We start from the raw sequence: 20,868 nt of genomic DNA, 5'->3' as shown, positions 1-20,868 counted from the left end.
GTGTGTGTGTGTGTGTGTGTGTGTGTGTGTGTGTGTGTGTGTGTGTGTGTGTGTGGTGATGCAGTAAAAGCACCATGTTTTCCTAGGTCTGCTCTGGCTGCTACTCTCACCATAATTTTGTCAAATTAACAATTAGGAACTCTAAGAGCCTTTTGAATTTTCATGCAAAATTATTTTCTGCCTTGTGGCAAGGAGCCAGACTTGGCCCTTTTCACATCTGTATAATCTTCCCTAAACTCTTTCCCCTAGAGCATAGGGAAAGAGGAGGTTCCCCATTATTCTTCTCCTTTCATTCCTGATAGTATATAACATTCTGGAAAAATGAACTAGGGTGGGGAAAGGCCAAGCATAAAAATGCTTCAGTAACTGTTTGGATTGAATTGCACTGACCTGGGCTTGTGGTTGTGTAGAGAGAAGGAAGAGGAAAGGGTGAATCATTCCTCCCATTATCCAGCAGGAACATTTTCTCTACTACATCTGTCTATGGTATGGTTTATGATGGGAGGTAAAGGGATGGATTTCAGAAATCCTGGAGGCCCTTTCACCTTAGAGTACTATGACTCTCAGTGATTACTTCCATCTTAGACCTGCTGGATTGAGGATAGCCAGGAGATAGATCGTTATTCTTGTCTCAGGTTAAAACCTGTTATTCTAACCATTAGATATCAAGTAGAATTGGAATTTGGAATGATTTTAGGAGCCAGGAAAAAGAGAAGGATCAGACTCCATCTTTATCAGAAAGAGCAGAAAAGCTCATTGATTAATTCTTTCATTTATAGGATTGTAAGATCAAGAGAAAAGAACCTTTGGAGATCATCTAGTCTAGCCCCCTCATATCATAGATGAAGAAACCAAGGACTAGGGAGGTTAATAGCTTGGTCAAAGGTCAGAATCAACATTGAAAACCCACTTCTTCTAATTTTGTACCCAAAGGTCATCCAACTATACTAAATTCATTAAGAAATTTATGGAATTCCCACTGCCCCATCCCTGGCTGAGCCTAGACCTCATTTAGGAGATGTTAGACTCACTTCTCTGTATTAGTCTATTAGCTTATAACTACCCCGTGGGGTCAGGGACAAGTCTTGTCATGGTCTGTAGCTGATAGGGCTCTATGAGCTCGCTGAGAGATGGGAGGACATCACAGTTTGGGCAAGACAGATTGTAGCAGGAACATGTCTAGTAGTGAGGGACCAGAAGTAAGCAGTAAGTCATTCAAGTTCTGTTGAGGTAATAACTAGACAGAGGAAAGGGAAATTGGGGTATGTTCAAGATCTGGATATACAAGATGGCAATGTGACAGGGTCAAAACCCAAATGACAAAACAAGAAAATGTGTATGAAGGATGAGTGAGCATCGATGAAATTGGATGTTAGAAGAGGTTTGAACTCCTCCAAAAGATGACTCCCTCAGCACAGCGATGATGCTGACACTCTTGTTAAATGGAATTTTTAAACCTATTTTGTGTCATTGTCTCCTTTGCTATGCTTGTGAAGTCTACAGACTCCCTTTTCAGAATCATATTTTTAAATGCATAAAATAAAATGTGTAGTATTACAAAGGAAACAAATTATATTGACACGGAGTCCTCAAAATAACAACAAAAAAGCAAGTTCATGGACCTTGGGTTAAGAACCGCTGATTCCAGCCCTAGTGTTTGGGACTAATCCGGCTCCTCTTTAGATCTGAATCAGCTTCAACTGAGGGCAGTTCCAGATTATAACGGGCATAAGAATCTATAGAAAGCCACTGTTTATGTGGTAATATTAATGAAACCACTTTAACTGAATTGAATTTAAGCCAATTAAGTCCCATAGTGCCAAAGGTAGAAATTCATCTTTTCCAAATTGTTCTAAATTTCAAGTTGCCTGCCCACCCCCCGGCCCCGCCCCATCCCCATTTTGTCCAAGCATTAGGGGAAAAAATGAGAAAATAAATTAATGCATGTCCATAAGTTCATCTATGGGAATTCCTAAGATGCTAAGCTACTGTGCCTGAGAAGGGGTAGGCATGGTGACTGCTCCTTCTCTTCTGTATCCCCTAAAACATGGAAGCATGTCAATATAACCTTTGTGGTCACTGAGCCAATGCCCAGTTGCCTTCATAGTCGACCTTTATTAGTAGTTTTGACAAGCTTCAACAAGCCTGGTTTCTTCCTTTCTGCCTCTCTAAACAAGAGAATCATCCAGAGAATGGCTTTACAGTGAAGCTTAGCCTTCCTGGGGTTCTTAGGGAACTTAATCTTGGAGTAAAACTTTGTGCATATTTGAAAGCCTTTTTTGAAAGAAATCTGTTACCTTCAAGTGCCTATCACTGTGACCTTTATCCATCTAGGGAAGAAACAAGTCACCCTGCTGGAGGCAGGGAAACCATTGTAACCACTGCCTCACTTGACTAGATTTGTTTCCTATCAAATGGGGAGAAAAATTGACTCCACTGTTAACTTCCTGGTAAAGGAACTGGCAGTCTCCTATGAAACTGTTTCAACTAGCTTCCTACCCAGATCTGTGGGCGGGAGCCCCCAGAAACCCTTCTTGTCTATGACTGTGGGACCTCCCTGTGTGGTTTGTCCTCAGCTAATCATCTCCCCTGCTCCTTCTGTCCTGTGCCACCTGCCTAATAGGCGAGCCAGGCATCTGCCTACTGTCTGGGAACCCCTCTCTCATTGGCGCCAATAGACCCTGGGTGGTTAGCGCCAACTGTCACATGGTAAATTTTCCTCTTTTTTTCTGTTTTTTTTTTCTTCCATGAGCTCATAGAGGGGAAGACTTTTTTCCCTCTTTTCCTTTTCCTTTAAAGTCTCTTCCAGAGAAAGGAACTGAAGGCAACCGCAGAGTGACAAGGTAAATGTTACTTGTCACATTAATTAGGCAGCTGGTGACTTCAAGCTTCTTAGAACCCCTGGGAGGAAGTGAAAGGAAGAAAGGCAGAGGGAAATGGAGACTAAAATGCTCAGGAAAGGAAGGAAAAAAGGAAGGAGGCAGGGTTCTCTAACCATTATCACTGAGAAGTACAATCTGAGGGTCCCCTTGGAGGGAAGAAAGCTCTTTCAAGCTATTCCCCACTGATAGGACTTCAAGAGCTCCCTATAGCACTGTTTTATATATTTATAAAACCAAGTATCACAGAACTTTGGAGTCAGAAGGGACTGAGTAGCCATCTAATGGGAACCATACCCTAAAAGGAAACCCCAGTATAACAGCCAGTTTGTCAAATACCAGTCTGTTTTAAGAATTCCACTCCACTCCCCCCAATTGCTTTTTGTCCTTGCCACTGGAGTCAAATTTAACAAATCTAGTTTCTTTTGCCTGATACCTATCATGTCCCCAATATGTCTATGACATAGACTTTAGGCCTTTCTATCATCTTGATCAACCTTCTCTGGACACCATCAAGCTAAATGATGATCGCTAGCAGCTAGGTAGAACAGTGGATAAAGCACAAGGGTTGGAGTTAGAGTTCAAACCTCACCTGGGATTCTTATTAGCTATGTTATGCTGGGCAAGTCAGTTAACCTCTGTCTGCCTCAGTTTCCTAATTTGCAAAATGGTGATAAGTGTACCTACTTCCCAAAATTATTGTGAAGATAAAATGATATATTTGTAAAGCACTTTGTAAATGTTAAAGTATTATATAAATGAGAACCATTGTTATCATCATAAATATTTCAATCATCATTCCTAAACTGTAGCATCTAGTAGTGAACAAATATATTGCAAATGTGGTCTAACCAAGACAGAGTAGGGGATTATAATCTCTTTATTTCTGTAAAATAAGATTTTCTATAACAACCCATGATGGCATTAGATTTTTTGACTGCACTATCACTCTACTGTCACATTTTGAGTTTTCATCATATTGAAATTCCCCAGATATTTTCAGACAAACTGCTGTCTAGCCATGCCTTGTCTCTCTTATAATTATGAAATTGATTTTCTGAACTCAAGTGTAAGACTTAACATTTTTTCTCTACTGAATTCTTCTTATTAGATTCAGCTCAATGCTGTAACCCAGGGGTCAGCAAATGACAGCACCAAAGGCCTTACTTCCAGAACAATAGTCCAGTTAAGAATGCAGTTTTGGGGGGGTTTTGTGTGCTCTTTTTTGTATTAGTAAGAATTTGTTCTATTAAATGACAGATTTAGAAAGTACTTTGTAAATGTTAAAGTACTATATAACTCATCTCTATTATGGTTCAGTTCTACTACTCTCTAATATCATTGTGTTCAGGGGTGTGCAGGTAAGTGTTTAACAACTGACTCTCAAGGGAAAAAAATGTACCTACAATATACTTTCCAGTTTAATCTGCATTATTAACATTTTCTCCATCATTTCCTTAGATATAGAATTCAGGGTGAGGAACCTGTGGCCTCGAGACCATATGTGGTCTTCTAGGTCCTTGGATGCAGCCTTATGACTGAGACCAAGTTTTATAGAACAAATCCTTTTTTAAGGACTTAAGGCTATAATTATTAAGGCTATAAAGGCTCTGGGAAGCCTGTGGAATATTGGGAATATTTAAGTCCCAGTTCTAGAGAGGCAGCATGGTGTCATGATGAATTCATAAAACTGGAAATTTAGGGGGAAACATGGGAGACCTGGAGATCGAATCCCGGGCTCAGACACTTAGCACCCACCCAGAAACACCTGGCTGTGTAACCTTGAGCAAGTTACTTAACCCCAATTGCTTAGGGGTGGCCAGGTGGCTCAGCGAGTAAGAGCACCGCCTCCAGTGTCGGGATGACCTGGGGTTCAAATCCAGGCTCAGATACTTAGCACCACACCCAGAAATAACGGGTCGTGTAACCTTGAGCAAGTTACTTAACCCTGATTGCTTAAAAAAAAAAAGTCATTGACTTATTTGTAAATTTGGTCCAGCAATCCCATGACTGTTCAAACAGCCCTAGGAGGTCAAAGATATAAAGAAATGTTCTATGGTGATGTCAAAATATTCATGGCAGAACTTTTTGGGTGTGTTAGCAAAAACAGTAGAGGAGGCTATCACCTGAGGAATGGCTGAACCAATTCATTTCGATTTGTGTCATTAAAGATCACAAGAAAGAAAAGATATGAGGAATTCAGATGAGTATGGGAAGACTTATATGGGGTCACAAAGAATGAAGCTAGCAAATCCAGAAGAGTATCCGCGTAGACTACAATAATGTGAATGAAAACAATGCTAAAGAGCAGACAAACTTATTAGTTTCAAGAATAAGTGTCAATCTCTTGCCGCTCTCCCAGGCTAATTCCATTAATAAATTATAGCATCTGTTCACCTCTGTACAATATGGGCACTGGTCAGTCTGTTCTTTTTTCATGGCTTTCCTACTACTGATTGCTATATCAAAGAGAATGAACCAATAATAGCTGCCATTTTTCCCCCTTGGAAACTGAGCTTTTCTTTCTGGCTAGGTTGATTGGCTCCTCATCGGCCTGACCCCACTGCTGATCAGAACAGAAGCTCTGACCTGTTCCATTTCCATCTGGGGCCAGTTTGCCCCTTGTCAGGCAGTCTGGTGGCCTCCCCACCACATTTCCACCCTGTTGGTGCTAGATTTAGCTCAGATACCCAATTGGCTTTTGCCCTCAGAACTCTGTCAGACTCAAGCATTCCACCATAACTTTAGCCTACCTAAGAGCAGGGAGTATAGGTGTGCACCATGATGTGATCAGCTGGCATTTCTAAACACTGTTAAGGCTCACACCAGTGTTTTCCTCCCAATGACTGGTGAGATTTGTAGTACAAATATTCTTATCCCCATTTTCCAGATGATGAAATGGGTCCAGAAAGTTAAAATTATTTGTCCATGGGCTTGCCCAAGTCTCTGGTCTCTGAATTCCATGACCTTTCCACAACAGCATGCAGTTGCCTGTCATTAAGCACCTATGTGCAGACAACATCCTAAGTGTCTCTCTTGAGGGTAGGGACAGAGACAGGCAACACAGTCAGGGTCATTCAGGTAAAAAGCACACATCAAGAGAAATTTACATTTTTAAAGTCTAAAGTAGTGGACCAATTTGTCATTGTTTAGTAAAGTCAAATAGGAACCTTTTAAAACATATTTCATTAATGCAGCTGCAGTTACAACTAGAGTCAGTCACAGCATCCCTACCCATATACCAGAGCTACATATTCAAAAGCCAACGGTAAATACATAGAGCACTTAAGTTCCTATCAGCCAATCAACAAACATTTATTAAGCCCTGTACTCTGCTCCAGACAAAGTGCTAAGTAAACCCTAAGGATACAAAGAAAACAAACAAACAACCAGTCCCAAGAAGAGTATAATCCAACGGGGGAAGAGAGCATGTAATATCTCGGTAAATATCAGTTGATCAAAGACAATATGTCTCAGAATTTCACTCTGACTGTCTTTGTCTCTCTCTGTGTCTCTGTCTCCGAACCTCTCTCTTGATTCTAAAACACAAATTCTCTAGATGCTAAAGAAGCCTCCTAATACCTAACATTTGTTTAGCACATGATATTTTTTCTAAGTGTTTTCACAGGTGGTGGTCAAGGCTGTACTAAGGGTCAAGAGGGATGAAAGACTGAATCAGTAGGGGGAAAGAACACTTTACTGGTTATCTTAAAATTGGTCCTAGACTCTGCTACTAACTTCCTAGGAGTTTAGGCAAGTCATTTTTCCTTTTCTGCACCTTTATTCCTCATTGAAAAAAGATGAAGGTTGGGCTCAATGAATTTTAAGGAGGCTTCTAGTAATATCATTCTGTGAATCCACAAATTTTCTTTCTTTCCATTTTTCCTTCCTTCCTTCCTTCCTTCCTTCCTTCCTTCCTTCCTTCCTTCCTTCCTTTCTTCCTTCCTTCCTTCCTTCCTTCCTTCCTTCCTTCCTTCCTTCCTTCCTCCCTTCCTTCCTTCCTTCCTCCCTCTTTTTCTTTCTCTCTTTCTCTATCTCTCTTTCAGAAAGAATTTACACCGAAGGGAGACATGCTGAGACATGTAAAGCTGACACCATATGGGTACTCCCCATATTCTCACTCAGGAGTTTCAGAGGGATAGGACCAAAGGAAAAAATGCTTCATGAATCTGTTTCATTTTTTTACAGGAGCCATACTCACCTCTTATCTTTCCAATTTTAGTATATGTGCTGTCAAAGCAAGCATGAATTAAAAGATTTTCACAGCATTCCTGTAAGGTAGGTAGGGAAAGTCTTATCTCCATTTAATAGATGGAGAAACTGAGGCCTAGAGAAATTGTGACTTGCTCAAAGAAAATTAGTAAATTTAAGGCTAAAATTTTTCCCACTGTGGAGTAGCATAGTATATAATTTCAGTCTGAAGCTGATGGGTCTCAGGGACTGGATCTAGGCTGTGGGGTTGGGCTACAACACAAAACCCTCAAAGTCAGGAAAGTTCCATGTAAAGGCTGTAAGATAGGAATATTATCAGGAAGGCTTGAATAGCCTGGTAACCTAATAATGTTGACCTGCCTCAATAGAGAGCATAGTCTCATGAGAACAGAGGATTCTTTCCCTATCCCTACCCACCACTTCCCCCCACCCCCAAACTGGGTCTTCACTGGAAGTTTCTGACCTGCTTATTTTCACACTAAAGCTGTATGAGTTTTTTCAAGCCCAGTCAGCTGCAGGCAGGGCAAGAGAGGAGTAGACAATGATTACAGATGGGACTTTTCCAAGGCCTCTTTAAGGGGAGAGCTCACCTTACAAGCCAGGTGGACTGTAGAAGGGCTCACCTTAGAGGGATGCCTCTTTTCTTGTTTTCTTCACCTGCTTGTTAGGATTGGAGGAATCTGATCTGTGAGGAGGGAGGCTATCTCCCTAGAACTGGCAAACACTCCAGAGTTCAAATACCACTGCCTCCTTAGCTCCCCAACATGTGGGACTTTTATTTCTAATGTCTTTCCATCAGGCTAGAGCTGTGGGTGGAGAAGGAGATGGGAATGTGAGGTCCATTAGGTCCTGAGCCAACCTATGATAGGCTTTCCTTTCTTTTCCTATCCTCTTCTCAGGAGGCCAAGTGAGTCTTATCAGTGACTCAGAAAACCTCTAGTCAAGGTCACTCCACTCTGCCAGATGATAACAGGTCAACTCCCAGCACCAGATACTTCCCCCCACTGTCTGAAATAAGAAATTATCTCTTCTCTTATGTAAGGCCAGATGGCTGGACTAGGTGGCCATGAACCAAAGGGTAGAGGTTTCATTCAGAAATGGAGTAGCTTGGGAAAGTTTTTCAGATCTCTGCCTTTTTCAGAGAAGAGACCCTGATCCATTCCTTTCTTCCTGTTTATTCTCTCATCTCTCCCCCAACACAAAACTAGATACCTTGACCTGGTGCAATTTCTGTTTTCCTAGAGTCTCGACAGAGAGACAAAAGATGGGAGTTACTGCATAAGTTTTCTCCTTGTTCTTTTTTTCTCTCTGCTGCCTGAATCATATGGTCTTAGGAAGGATTCTGCTTCTGACCACTGGGCCAGGGTGGGGCTTCTTGGAACAGAAAGAAGACAGTGGCCACAGGGATTGAATCTCATTTTTTTTAAAAAGCCAGAAAAACCCCAAACCTAATGATTCCTCAAATATATACTGCATAGGGTTCTGAGCTAGTCACTGGGAATAAAACAAGGGAATGAGACCTCTGCCTTCAAAAACTTATAATGCCACTGGGGAGGTAGGATGTGTTGCCCTATATTCTTAATCTTGCCTTAAGTACCAACTAATGGGTACAGACAGTTAAGTGCTAAGGGAATCCAAAGGAGGAAAAGATCATGAAGATACAGGACTCTTGAGGGGAATCTTCTCTCTCTCTAAGAATTAATTCCTTGCTCTTAAATGAGGGAGTGTCATCCCTCATTTATGGAGGCCAACAGGTATGAGACGGCACTGACCTGGAGTTGGGAAACCTGAGTGTGAATCCTGGCTCTGGCTCTTCCTGGCTGTGTGACTCCAGGAAATTCCTTAACTTCTGAGCCTCAGGTCCTTCACCTGTTAGGCAGAGATCATAGGATCATCAATTTAGAGCCAGAAGAGACTTTAAAGATCATCTAATTCACTCCCTCCCTCCTTCCCATTTTGCAGATGAGGAAAGTGGGACCCACTAAGTGACTTACTCAAAGGTCCTGGGAGAACACTACTCTACCTATCTCAAAGGGTTTTTTTAAATGGGTATTAGTGCTTTATAAAACTTAAAACAGGGCAAGAATGGGACTTGGGATTAGTGAGGTGATTTCCTCTGTTAGATTTCATTCACTTTCCCTCCTAAACTGGGATCTCAGTCTGTAAAATGTCCCACATCTTTCATCCTTGGTTGATGAAAGGCACATACATCTGTTTCCCTATCTCCTGGGCCCATTCTCCTCTTGATTTTCTCCTTATCTTCCCCCCTCCCTTCATGGACATGCCGACTTTCTCTCTCTCTCTCTCTCTCTCTCTCTCTCTCTCTCTCTCTCTCTCTCTCTTTCTCTCTCTCTCTCTCTCATTCTCTTTTTCAGCAGGAATATAATGTTCGGCTGCCTTACACCCACTCTCCTAACTCTGCCAGCGAATAATGACTAAGGTGGTGGGTGGAAATACAGCAAGTTGAGACCAATTTAGCAGTCCAGGGTGCCAAGGGGAGGGTGATTTAGCAGCAAATGGGTTTGCAACAGCAGGGAGAATTGAAATGCTCCCAAAGCTAACAGGCTGACAATAGCGGAGGGCAGAGGCCTGACCACCTACCCCCTCTGGGCAGAGGGTATGTATTACAGGTTACCTAGGGAATCTATGTGACTGGGTCAGTGTGAACATCTAGGCATGAAACTGTTCATATGTATTTGTGTGCTCATGAGAGGGTTTCTGCAAGCCAGAGTGTGTATGTTCAGGACTGCTTGTGAAGTTGCAGGCAGGTTAGAAAGCTCAGAGGAACCCAAGAAACCATCCAGTTCAGACTGCTCTGTAGGAAACAGACCTGGAGTTGTCAGGGTCTTTGGAGGCCATCTTGTTCAGTTTCCTACTTTGGATATAGGATTAACAGGAGGCCCAGGGAGGTCAAATCACTTGGGCCAGGGCACACAGATAGGAAGCATCAGAGATGAGGCTAGAACCCAAGTCTTCTGACTCCAGAATTGATGCTCTTTATGAGGAAAATGAGGATTAAGAAAGGGGAAATGTGTTGCCCAAGGACATGGAGGTATAGTGACTGAGCTGAGGTCTCCTAACTGAAAACCCAAGCTTCTTGTCTCTATTTCAGACTGCTCAAGGCTGTCTTTGATGATCACCATTTCCACATTTTTTTCCACCCTCCCTAAACTCCCTAAAACTGCCAACCAAGGCTCCAATGCCCAGTAGCCTTTCCTGTGGCAAAAGTAAGCAATGTGATAAACTAATTCACATCAATGTGTTAGTAATGCTGTTACCCTTCCCAGGGGTATTTACATTTCAAAAGAAGAACAAAAGGGAGATGTTGGGGGAAAAGCAAAGGTGGAATTTCAGGTATGGTGGTACTGGCATGAGGCAGAGATTTAGGGGTGAGGGTCAGCATGGTGAGGCTGGCCTTTGTGTATATATGTGTATTCCTGGTGGTTGAAATACCTAGTTTCTATGATTTTATGATTTGTGGTCTATGACCCTAAGGAAGGCCAGGATCATTTAGCTGTAACTGTCTCCATCAGGGCAAAGATGTGTGAGTATGTGAGAGAATGTCTATAAGGTTATCCCTGTGTCTTGCTTGGTTCCTGGCAGGCTTCCTTAAAACACTTATCTTCTACCACATTGAAACTACTCAGTTGGTGATCTGGGCAGAGAGGCTTTTCATTGCTTTTGTTCCAGGTACTAGACTCCACCCACATCACATCTGTTCAGAATCCAATTTACCCTTATTAAGAAAAATCACCTCTTTGGCCTAATTGGAATAATTAGCTGGGTTGGCTATTAGCTTTCCGCTCTGTTTTTATCTCTTCTGCTCCTTCACACCTTTCCTAGTCTCTTCTCTCTTCCTCTTTTCCCATCCTCTCTCTTTTCCCTGGGTACCCTTCCCCTATGTGAGGAGTGGATTCTATCCATGCTCTATCATCTCTTTAAATGTGATCTTAAACACGATTTAGCTCATGAAGAAAAAAAAATGGCCAAATGAGTTTAAGAATTTATTGGGTTCTAGAATTAGGTGCTAGAGTTATTGGGTACTAGGAATTAGGAATTTATTTTGGTACTGAACAGTACCAAACAGTATCAGTCCTGAACAACACACTCTGGCTGGTAGAAAGGTAGGAAAAACTGACAATGAAGTAAACTTTGTTATTTCTTTAAAATTTCAATTAGAAATCCATTATTTCAATATTTGGTATAATATGGATATGGACTAGGCAAAAAAAAAAAGTTTGGTATTGAACGAGTTGGGGAGAAAGTGCTAAAGACAGCTAGAGACCAAATGAGATTTCAAAGAGGAAACACTTAACCTACTTAAGAGACTGAGCCCATCCCTAAACCCTACAGGAGCTATCCCCCACCACTACTTAGTATGCTAATTACAAATCTTGCTTATCTATTTACTTGGCTAAGTTTAGCTATCCTATTTTCTTTATTCAAATTATCATCCACTGATCAACTAACTATCTGCAAAGGAGGCAAGATTTTCCTTTTCTTCTAGTTTATGTGAGAGCACATAGGTCTTTCAAATTAGTCCAGCTTTTACTCTAATGTCATGATGTTAGTCAACAAGCATTTATTAAGTTCTAACTGTCTGACAAGGTACTAGGCACTGGGGATACAAATAATAATAATAAAACAAAAAATACTGTCCCGACCCTTAAAAAGTTCATATTATAATGGAGGAGTCAACATGAAAATAGATCTGTATGTACAGGACATATTCAGAGTTATCACAGGTTGCATTTGTCCTTTGTTCTCAAAGAGTACCTTGACATCAGGGATATGATAACATGTGTCTTGAAGTTGAATTTGATTTGAGTTAGGGAGGACTGTGCAAAGTCACCAGTCTCACTTTCTCCTCCACAGCCATCTAGGCCCAGTGCCCAGATAGTCATCAGGATGACTAGAGATGGTCAAGGATGCAATATATGGGGAGAAGAGGAATCAAGCAGGAGCAGAGACCTCCTGCAGAAGGTGGGGTTTGAGTGGAGGCTCAAAGAAAGCCATGAAAGTCATGTAGTAAAGGTGAGGGAGGGGAGCAGCATAGGCTCAGGCGACCACCAATGTAAAGGCAAGCTGCAAGAAGTCCAGAAAAATGTCAGGGAGTACCCAAAGCCAACGAGTCCAGTGTAGTTATATCATAGAATATGGAGGGGAATGAAGGGTATGAAGCCTGGAAATTTAGGAAGGGGCCAGTTATGAAGGCCTTTAAATGCTGGAGGGCTTTTTATTTGATACTTAGATTATAGGGAGCCACAGGATTTTATTGGATGACTGTTGCTTTGGCAGCTGAATGGAGGATGGATTGGAGTGGGGCCCTCTCCCCACTCCAATGAGTCAGACAGCTATTGCAATACTCCATGCAAGAGGGGATGAGGGCCTGAACTCCAATGGAGAGGTGACATAGAGTAGAGATATTGTGAAGGTAGAAATGATAAGATTTGACAACAAACTGGTAATGTGGGGTGAGTATGAGTGATCCTGGATGACTGGGAAGATGGTAGTGCCCTCAATAATAATAGTAATGTTGGGCAGGAAAGTTTGAGAGGAAAAATAAATGAGTTTTATTTTGGAAATGCTGTCACTGAAATGCCTATAAAGACATCCAGTTGAAGGTGTTCACTGGGTTCTACAAGGCTATAATAGTAATAAGAGTTCTGGTAGATCCGACCAAGCCTTTATGAATAGGTTTGAGTATGGGATGGTGGAACACTGAAAGACGAAATTTGTGACCAGAGCAACACGTGACAACCACCTACTAAGTTACAGAGGAGTTGAAATCTGCATTGTTGAAGGGTGTACTTACTCCGAGGACATCACAAATGAATGGAATAGGTGAGATTTTCTCATGTTTAGTATAGCCTAAATTCACTTGAGTCCAGGGTGAGCAGTCTTGCCAGATAGAATGGAAACTGCAATGTGACTGACTCAGAGGTACCCTGAAAGAGCAAAGATGTTTGCTGCTGCTTTGCTCATTTAGACCATTTTTGCCCAGCAGGTACCAGGAGTCTACCACTTCTCTAAATATCCTGAACCTGCTCTTTAGCTCCCATTGCAACTCATCTCTTGTGACATCCTAAGAAATTAGTTGCTGCCCTCACCTCCAGTTAGCTACTTCAGAATCAGGAGGTGGGACAGAGCAGATTTGAGGTCTTGCCTCCATAAGGTGGGAGGAAAACAGACTTTCTTCCTGGGGGAAAAATTCATACCTCCCCATTTCAGACAGAAGTTTTGTAAACACAGTCAGGATAGATTCCTTCCTTGGTTAATCAATATGTATTGAGCATCTACTATGGTCCCTGCTGTCAAAGAACTTAACAATTCAGTTGAGTCAATAGGTTGATCTATTTGCTGGGAAAGTGTGAATTTCCTACTGCCTCTAGAACCATCTTTCCCATTCTTCAAAGTCCAATTCCTCTAAGAAGTCTTTGACAACTACTCATCCTTCAGGAAATGGGGGGAGGGGAATTTATATTTATGGTTTTAAAAGTACTTTCCTCACAACTACCCAGCTAGTTAGATAGTGCCACTTTTAGCACTCCCATTTTATGGAACAGGAAACCAAAGTTCAGAGAGTGCTTTGCCTAGGGTCAGATAGCTAGTAAATGTCAGAGCCAAGACTTGAAAGCAAATTCTGACCTTGGAATCAGCAGCTGGAGTTCAAGTTCAGTTAACTGTATGAACTTCAGTTTCTAAAAGCCTCAGTTGTCTCATCCTTAAAATGGGGATAATAATGCCTTCACTATCTGCCTCTCAGGGTTGTTAGAAGGATGAAGTAAAATCCCATATAGAAAGCAGTTAAAAGCACACAAGACTTTGTAGATGTGGGTACTATTACTTAAGCTCACACAGACCTCTCCCTTCAATGAACTCCCAATTTCCTATCACTTTTATTGTCCTAAATGAAGTCTAAATCTCTTAACAACAGGGACCATTAGGTACTCAACATACATTGAATAGCCAAGGGGGAATCAAAAGTCTAGTAATAGCTCTTTTGGTTTTCCACACAACAAACCTTCCCAACAACAAGCTAGGCAGTACAGGTCACACTGTCTCCATTTTTACAAGTGAGGACATTGAAGAGGTTAAGTAGCTCCTTCCTGGTCATATGGTTATTAAGTGTTAGATTTCACCAACCTTGTCAAACCTGATTCAAAAGTCCAGTGGGCTTTGCATTATGCCATCCAGCCTCTCAAGAATTTAGAAGTACAAGACCAGAAAGATGACCATGGAACATGGCTTTTCCTCCTGATATTCTTTCTATTGGTTAGAGGCAGGGCTTTTGACACAGATAAGTTGTTTTGAATAAGGGCTACTGTCCACAGGCAGATAGCAGGGAGAAATCAACACAGTGAGATATATATATATATATATATATATATATGAACTGAGGGAAACTCACAGCTGTTCACCTTTTGATCAACATATCAACACCCATTCTTTGACCCCCTCCATGTAAATAATTCTCCCATGCCTCTCCCTTACATACTAACATCTATCTCTTCTCTAGTAACATGGCAATAGTGCCTGACATATAGTAGGTGCTTAATAAATGTTTGGTGTGACTAAATGACACTATGACATCAGTAGCACCCCAGCAAACCTATAGGGAGTAGGAATAAGAACAGGACCTTATATTACATCTGTACTGTAAAGTCTTAGAGAGTGATCTAGGGCATTGAGAGGTTAAGTAGACTTGTCTAGGGTAATGTGGCCAATATTCTCTAAAGGTGGTCTTGAACCCAAGTTCTGAGGTTGCTTCCCAGTTGCTAATACCTATTTTATTATTAAACATCATCTCCCTATCAGACACACAACCTAAATCCTTTCCTCTTGCCCCTCTTCCTCATATAATCATGCCTTCTAAGGAGGATGATGTTACTCCTCCCACCAAAAAACATTTCTCAATTCCACTCACATCCATATGTAGAAAGACAACATGTCCTTCCTGATGTAGAGACCTGGGAGAGAAGGCAAGATTGGGGGTGGGGTAGGGTGGTGCTACACCTAATTTTGTCCCTTAGTTGCTAGGTGACCCTGAACAAGTAATTTTCCCTCCCAGTACCAGCAGTTCCTTCATCTATGGAACGGGGGTGCTTTCAAATCTACTCTTCTGGGACATTGTGAAGATGGAGATGGCAAATGAAACAGCAAGTGAGAAGTGCATTGAGCTACCCTGTGTTGATTATTATATGTGCCTATAGCCCCAGACTTCCACTCATGGAATACATTGCCCTCATCCTCAGAGGCAAACCACTTCTTTTCATACCCCAGCTCTAGCAACCCTGATGGTACTGGCCCATTTCTGTTCTTGTCTCTCTGTAACTCACTTTTTTTTCTTTTCTGTTTCTGTCTCTCCCCCACCCCCTCCACTACCCTTCTTTCTCTCATACACACACTAAAGGTCATTTGCATACTCATATCCTCATTCTTCCTTCATGCACATCTGTGCCTCCAGTGTGTCAAATTTGTTCTAAGAGAAAGCTCCAGTTAAAAAACACTCCTTTCTTCTCTCTAAAAAACCCTTCTCAAGAAGCGGTGAGGAGTTACCAAACAGAAAGTCTCATCTTGCTTTGGCTGCACATCCCACAATTTGCCTACATGTTGGACTGAGCAAGAGAACCTTATCTGACAATGTTGCTTGCCAAGGGTCCTTGAGAACTCGGTCCTCTTCCAAGAAAGTTTCCTGAGACTTCACAACAAAGACACAAAAAGGGGAGTGGGAGGAAATGGATAGGGATGAGGATGGTGAAGATTGGGAAGTAGTACACCCAGATATTCAGATGACAAGGGAAGTCAGCCCTCTTACCTGGGAGGCTGAAGGCTCTGAAGCAAACCAACCCACTGGCAGTTTCTTCAACTGTTTGAGACAACCGTGGGTGAAGGAAAGTGTGGGCGAGTTTTACAGCAAATGGGTGTGCGCCAACCAGCCAGCCCCCACTCTCCAACCTTTGCATTTGGAGCAAAAAACTGGAATATCTCCACCTGTCTTGGTCTTTGCTTCCTCCTCTACGCTACCCCCAGCCCTGCCCCCCCCCCCCCTCGGTGGAGGGTTATTGTATTGTCTGTCTGATGTGTGAGAGGCAAGCATGTGGTAGGGAGTGTGCGCCTCAGGGCTGCGTGTGTGAGGGAGAAAGGAAGGAACGTTGGTTTGCGCTTATTTCGGGTCTTCTGCACTTCCCTCCCCCCATCTTTGTGTGTGTGTGTGTGTGTGTGTGTGTGTGTGTGTGTGTGTGGCCATCTCTGTCTCTGTCTCTTCTCTGTCTCTCTGTCTCTCTCTCTCTCCCTCCCTCCCTTCTTCCCCTCGCCCCTACCCCACTAGTGCTTTGCCTCTCCTTTAGACCCTTGATTGACCTATCCATTGACCTGAAGCTCTGGGGAAGTCATCCTGAAACCTCAGATTCCTTGCCCCTTCTCTAAGCTTATTCTCCGGTAATTCAGTTTCTGGATAGAGCCAAGTTCACCCACAGCCCCTGCGCCTGCTCGCCAAGCAATCCTGGTCCCTCTCTCGAACTCGTTCCCAGATGACAACTACTATGGCTAGACAGTCAAGTTGAAGGCTCTTTAACCCTCCAGCTGCCCTTAGGCCCCCTTCTGCAGCAGGCTCCCCACCACGCGCACCCAGTGCCGGAGCTCTAACCGCTGCTGCCAATGTCACCCGAGTACTTTTATGGAACGAGGCTAGTCTTGGGGCTGGAACGAGATTGAGCACATACAGTCATGCACACAGTTTGGCACTGACAGATGAACAGACAGACGCACAGACACACTAATAAGACAGGTCAGGGAGATGCACAGACTGACAGAGATAAGCCCCCCTTCCCCCAGAGCCGGGGAGATCACTACTACTTGCAGCAGTCAAAGACTTAACCGAAGGTAACTAGATCCCACATAGCCCAGACCTTACCTCCCGCCTTCCCCCCACCCCCTTCGCCTTGGGGCTGATGAAGATTTTTGTTTAGGCTTTTCTTTTCTTTTTTACTTTCTCCAAGAGCGGCAGTCAGCACGGGTGCTTAGCCTACCTGCTGGTATCCGTCCACTGGTCCCCCTCTCTGACCCCCGGAGTAAGGAGCAGAAAAACTTTCAGTGTCTTCTCTAGCCCAACCTCTCTCTACTCGGGCACAGCCAGCCAATTCTGAGGGAAGCTTTCCCAGGCACCGAGCTCTTACAGGCAACTTGGCTCGCAGCCCAGCCTCTGTTCCTCAATCCATCCCCAGCTAGAGGAACCCCAGCCAGGCAGGCGGAGGTGGGGCTACCTCGCTGTTCTCCCAGCTCATTGGCTCGGGCTCCAGCAGCAGCAGAGGTCCGGGAGCCCTTCCAGAAAGCCTTTGTTTCCTGCATGACAGCTGTACATTTGTCAGGATTTCCCCCCCCCCCACCACGCCCTCCCCCCCCCCCCCCCCCCCCCCCCACGCCAGCCTTACCCCCGCCCCCCCCACCCATCTCAAATATGCGTTCGCTCTTGTTTGCTTGCGGCTGGATGGTCTCTCTTTCCTTACCGCAATGTCCCATTGCCACCCTCAGTTGAGCTTGTCTTCACTCTTCTTTCTCCCTTTCACTTTCATTGTGGTTGTTTCTGTCCCCCCCCCCAACACTCCTTTCCTTCTCCTTTTATGATTGTCCTTTTCTCTCTTTTTCATTTCCCCCTCCCCCACCCCATTTTCTAGCCATCTCTCTTAACAGTTCTCTTTTCTCCTTGCCTCATATACCCCTCCAATAAAAATGCTGAATTTTTCTGTTTATTACTAAGACATCTCTCGCCCTTTACCTTTTGGGAACCGGATGGGGGACACCGTGAGTGTCAGCTGACCAGCTCCCCAACCCATTCTTCTCAGAGGCTAAGTTCTGGGTGAAAGGTCAAGGTACAAGGAAGGTATCCATTTGGTTCCTTTCTCTTCAACAAATACTTATGAAGACCCTGTGATAAAGTTTAATTTGTTAATAGTCCAGATTCTGAAGGAGCCCATAATCTAATGGGAGGGAAAGACATGCATGAAAACACCTGTGATGTAAAAGAGAAGGAAAGAAATATAAAGGAGAGATCCAAGCAGAATACAAGAAGAAATGTGTGGAAGGGGAGAACACTTTTCCTTGGGGAGGTAATGGAGGGCTTTATGGAAGAGGGAACAACTGAACTGGGTCTTGAAAGAAGGGAAAGGCTTCCAACAGATGAATCTGGGAGAGGGAAGAGAGAGAGGAGTCCATTTCAAGCAATGGGAAAAATTAATGAACAAATATAAGCTGAAAAGAGAGGCAGAGCCTAGTCTGAAAAGTGGGTCCAGGCTCAGTGTTATAAGTCATTTGAGGAGGGAGAGACCATAAAGCTATAATGGTAGCTAGGAGCCAAATTGCAGAGGGGTTTAAGTAACATGATAAAGATTTTATACTTTATTTGGTGGGCTATAGGGAATCAATAGAGGTTTTAAAGAAGAGGAGTGAAATAATTATAGTAATGCATTTGGACAATTACTTGAATAAGTGGTGTGAAGAATAGATTGCTAAAAGAATGGACAGGAAGGCAGGAAGACCAGTTAGGAGGTAATTACACTAGTTTAAGTAAAAAGAGATGAGGGCTGTAAGTAGGGTGATTGTGATTGGAGTGGTATTATAAAGGTAAAAATGACAGAATTTAATTGGATCCAATTACCTGGATGTGTGGAAAAGGGAAAGGAAAGAGTTTAGTGTCTATAAGCCTGGGTGAGTGGGAAAATCAATCTACAACCAAAAAGCACTTGTTAAGTACCTACTACATGAAGAAGGCACTGTGCTAAGCCCTGGGGATATGAAGACAGAAGTGAATTAGTTCCTGGTCTCATAGCTTATAACATCAACAGAAATAGAGAAGTTGATGAGTTTGATTTGGGAAATGTTAAGTTCAAGATGCTAAGAGAAAATCTATTATGCTTTATAGAGAACTTTGTATATTTTATATCATTTGTTCCTAACAACAAATCTATGAAATAGGTCTTATTAGTAATATTCCCATTTTGCAGATGGGGAAACTAAAGCTCAGAAAAGACATCTGACTAATTCATGGTTACATGTCTAGAAAGTGTCAGAAGAAGCATGTGAATCTGGGGTCTCCTTTCTATAAGTCTATCAGTCTTTCTACTAAACCATGTTGCTTTTCTAAGTAAAGATATCAGCAGGCATTTGTAAGCATGGGCCTGGAACTTCTGGGGAGATGTTGGAAACATAGACGTAGATTTGTGAGTCATCTGTAAAGAAATGATCATTGAAACCATGAGAGTGGGTGAGATCACCAAGAAGGAGAGTGTAGAAAGAGAAAAGGGCTAAACACAGAGATTGGGGTATGGTGTATGTGGCGGGGAGACATACATTGGAAGACATACATGTCAGAATCAACGAGACAGAGACGTAGCCATAAAGGAAGGAGATGAACCATGAGAGAATGAGAAGTCAAGGGGAGAGAGGGCAGTAAGGAGGGTATAGTCTATAGTGTTAAATACTACAGAAAGTGCAAAGAATTATAGTGTTTTAGAGCTAGAAGGGGCTTTCATCCAACCTTCTCAATTTAAAGTAGATAAAAATAGAAGAGGGAGAGAGAGACATACACACACAGACAGAGAGGCAGAGAGACAGAGGGACAGAGACAGAGAAGATTTATTAAATACTTTGTGCCATATACTGTGCTAAGCAAATACAAGTAAACAAGACAGTCCCTCTGTCTTTGAGGAGTTTACATCCTAATGAGGAAGACAACACATAAAGGGGAGGGAAAGGAGAGGAAGGGAGGGACCTTCAGACTGTGACATGGCATGTAAATGACCTGGAAGTGTTGTAGAAGCTAGAATGCAGCAAGATAAGGCCAAATCAGGTTTTAAAGCCAGGGTGTTTCTTTGGGAAAATTCCAAGGTTTCAGTGGAAGGAGGCAGAGATGATGGACCAAGCAGGGACCACAAGCCATGGGCAGAATTGTTCACCATGTCTAGGCAGACTAGAATAGAGGTCAAATTTAAATAAGGTAAAATTTACTAGTGAAAAATATAAAGTCCTACCCTTGGATTAAAAAACTCAGGGGCACAAGTGTAGGATGGGGGAGATATAACTAGATAATAATTCACATGGAAAAGAACTATAGAATTCAGTAGAATGCAAATTCAATTAATGTGAGACAGCAGCTCTGAAAGTTAATGTGATCGTAGGCTGCATTGATAATAGTTGGCATTTATATACGACTTTGAAGTTGGCAAGTTATTTCATATGCCTTATGTCATTTAATTCATATTAAAACCCTGTGAGGTATGTCCTCATTTTGCAGATGAGGAAACACAAACTCAGAGAGGTTATCACCCGTCCAGGGTCATACAGCTAGCAAGGGTTGGAGGTAGGGTTCAAAACCAGGTCTCTCCTGTCTCCAAGTCCTTTTCATTTCTCCCTGTACCTCCCTGGCTTGGGCAATAGAAGGATAGTATCCACCACATGAGGATTATCAAACAGCTTTTGTCTGCCATGAGGTGGCTCCGGCGACAGAATTCTGGACTTGGAGTCAGGAAGACCTGAGTTTAAATCCAGCCTCAGATACTTTCTAGCTGTGTGACCCTCGACAAATCACTTAATGGAGATAATAATAGCATCTAGCTTTCAAGGTTGTTGTGAGGATTGAATGAGATCGTATTTGTAAAAAAGCACTTAACACAGTTCCTGATGCATAGTAGGCACTTAATAAATTGTTGCTTTCCCCTCCCCGCTTGCCCCTATTGATTGGACCACAGCTAGAGTACCGCATTCAGTCTGGTGCGCCATA

General features: G+C 42.8%; 1 protein-coding gene and 1 long non-coding RNA gene across 3 annotated transcripts in view; both read right to left on the bottom strand.

Annotated features, from left to right (window-relative positions):
- Nucleotides 1-17,252, bottom strand: part of LZTS1 (leucine zipper tumor suppressor 1) — a 73,812-nt gene extending 56,560 nt beyond the window's left edge. The window contains exons 1-2 of one of the 2 annotated variants that reach the window (XM_069075737.1): nt 17,123-17,243; nt 8,864-8,960 (exon numbers count right to left, since the gene is read on the bottom strand). The gene's annotated coding sequence lies outside the window, so the exon portion shown is untranslated. Of the gene's footprint in view, nt 1-8,863; nt 8,961-17,122 lie in introns of both variants that reach the window. The other variant, XM_069075739.1, reaches the window with a different exon arrangement.
- The window catches only part of LOC138152062 (uncharacterized), a 73,873-nt gene extending 56,560 nt beyond the window's left edge, over nt 1-17,313 (bottom strand). The window contains exon 1 of the long non-coding RNA XR_011166016.1: nt 17,182-17,313. This is a non-coding gene — a long non-coding RNA (uncharacterized lncRNA). The remainder of the gene's footprint in view (nt 1-17,181) is intronic.
- Between the last annotated feature and the right edge of the window lie 3,555 nt (nt 17,314-20,868).

The sequence above is a fragment of the Petaurus breviceps genome, unplaced genomic scaffold, assembly GCF_028583685.1.
Source record: "Petaurus breviceps papuanus isolate PSGF00001 unplaced genomic scaffold, PetGlider_PUasm1.0 90919, whole genome shotgun sequence".
Taxonomy (NCBI): Eukaryota; Metazoa; Chordata; class Mammalia; order Diprotodontia; family Petauridae; genus Petaurus; species Petaurus breviceps.
The sequence above is the reverse complement of the archived record's forward strand: the minus strand, read 5'-3'. Positions and strand labels throughout refer to the sequence as shown.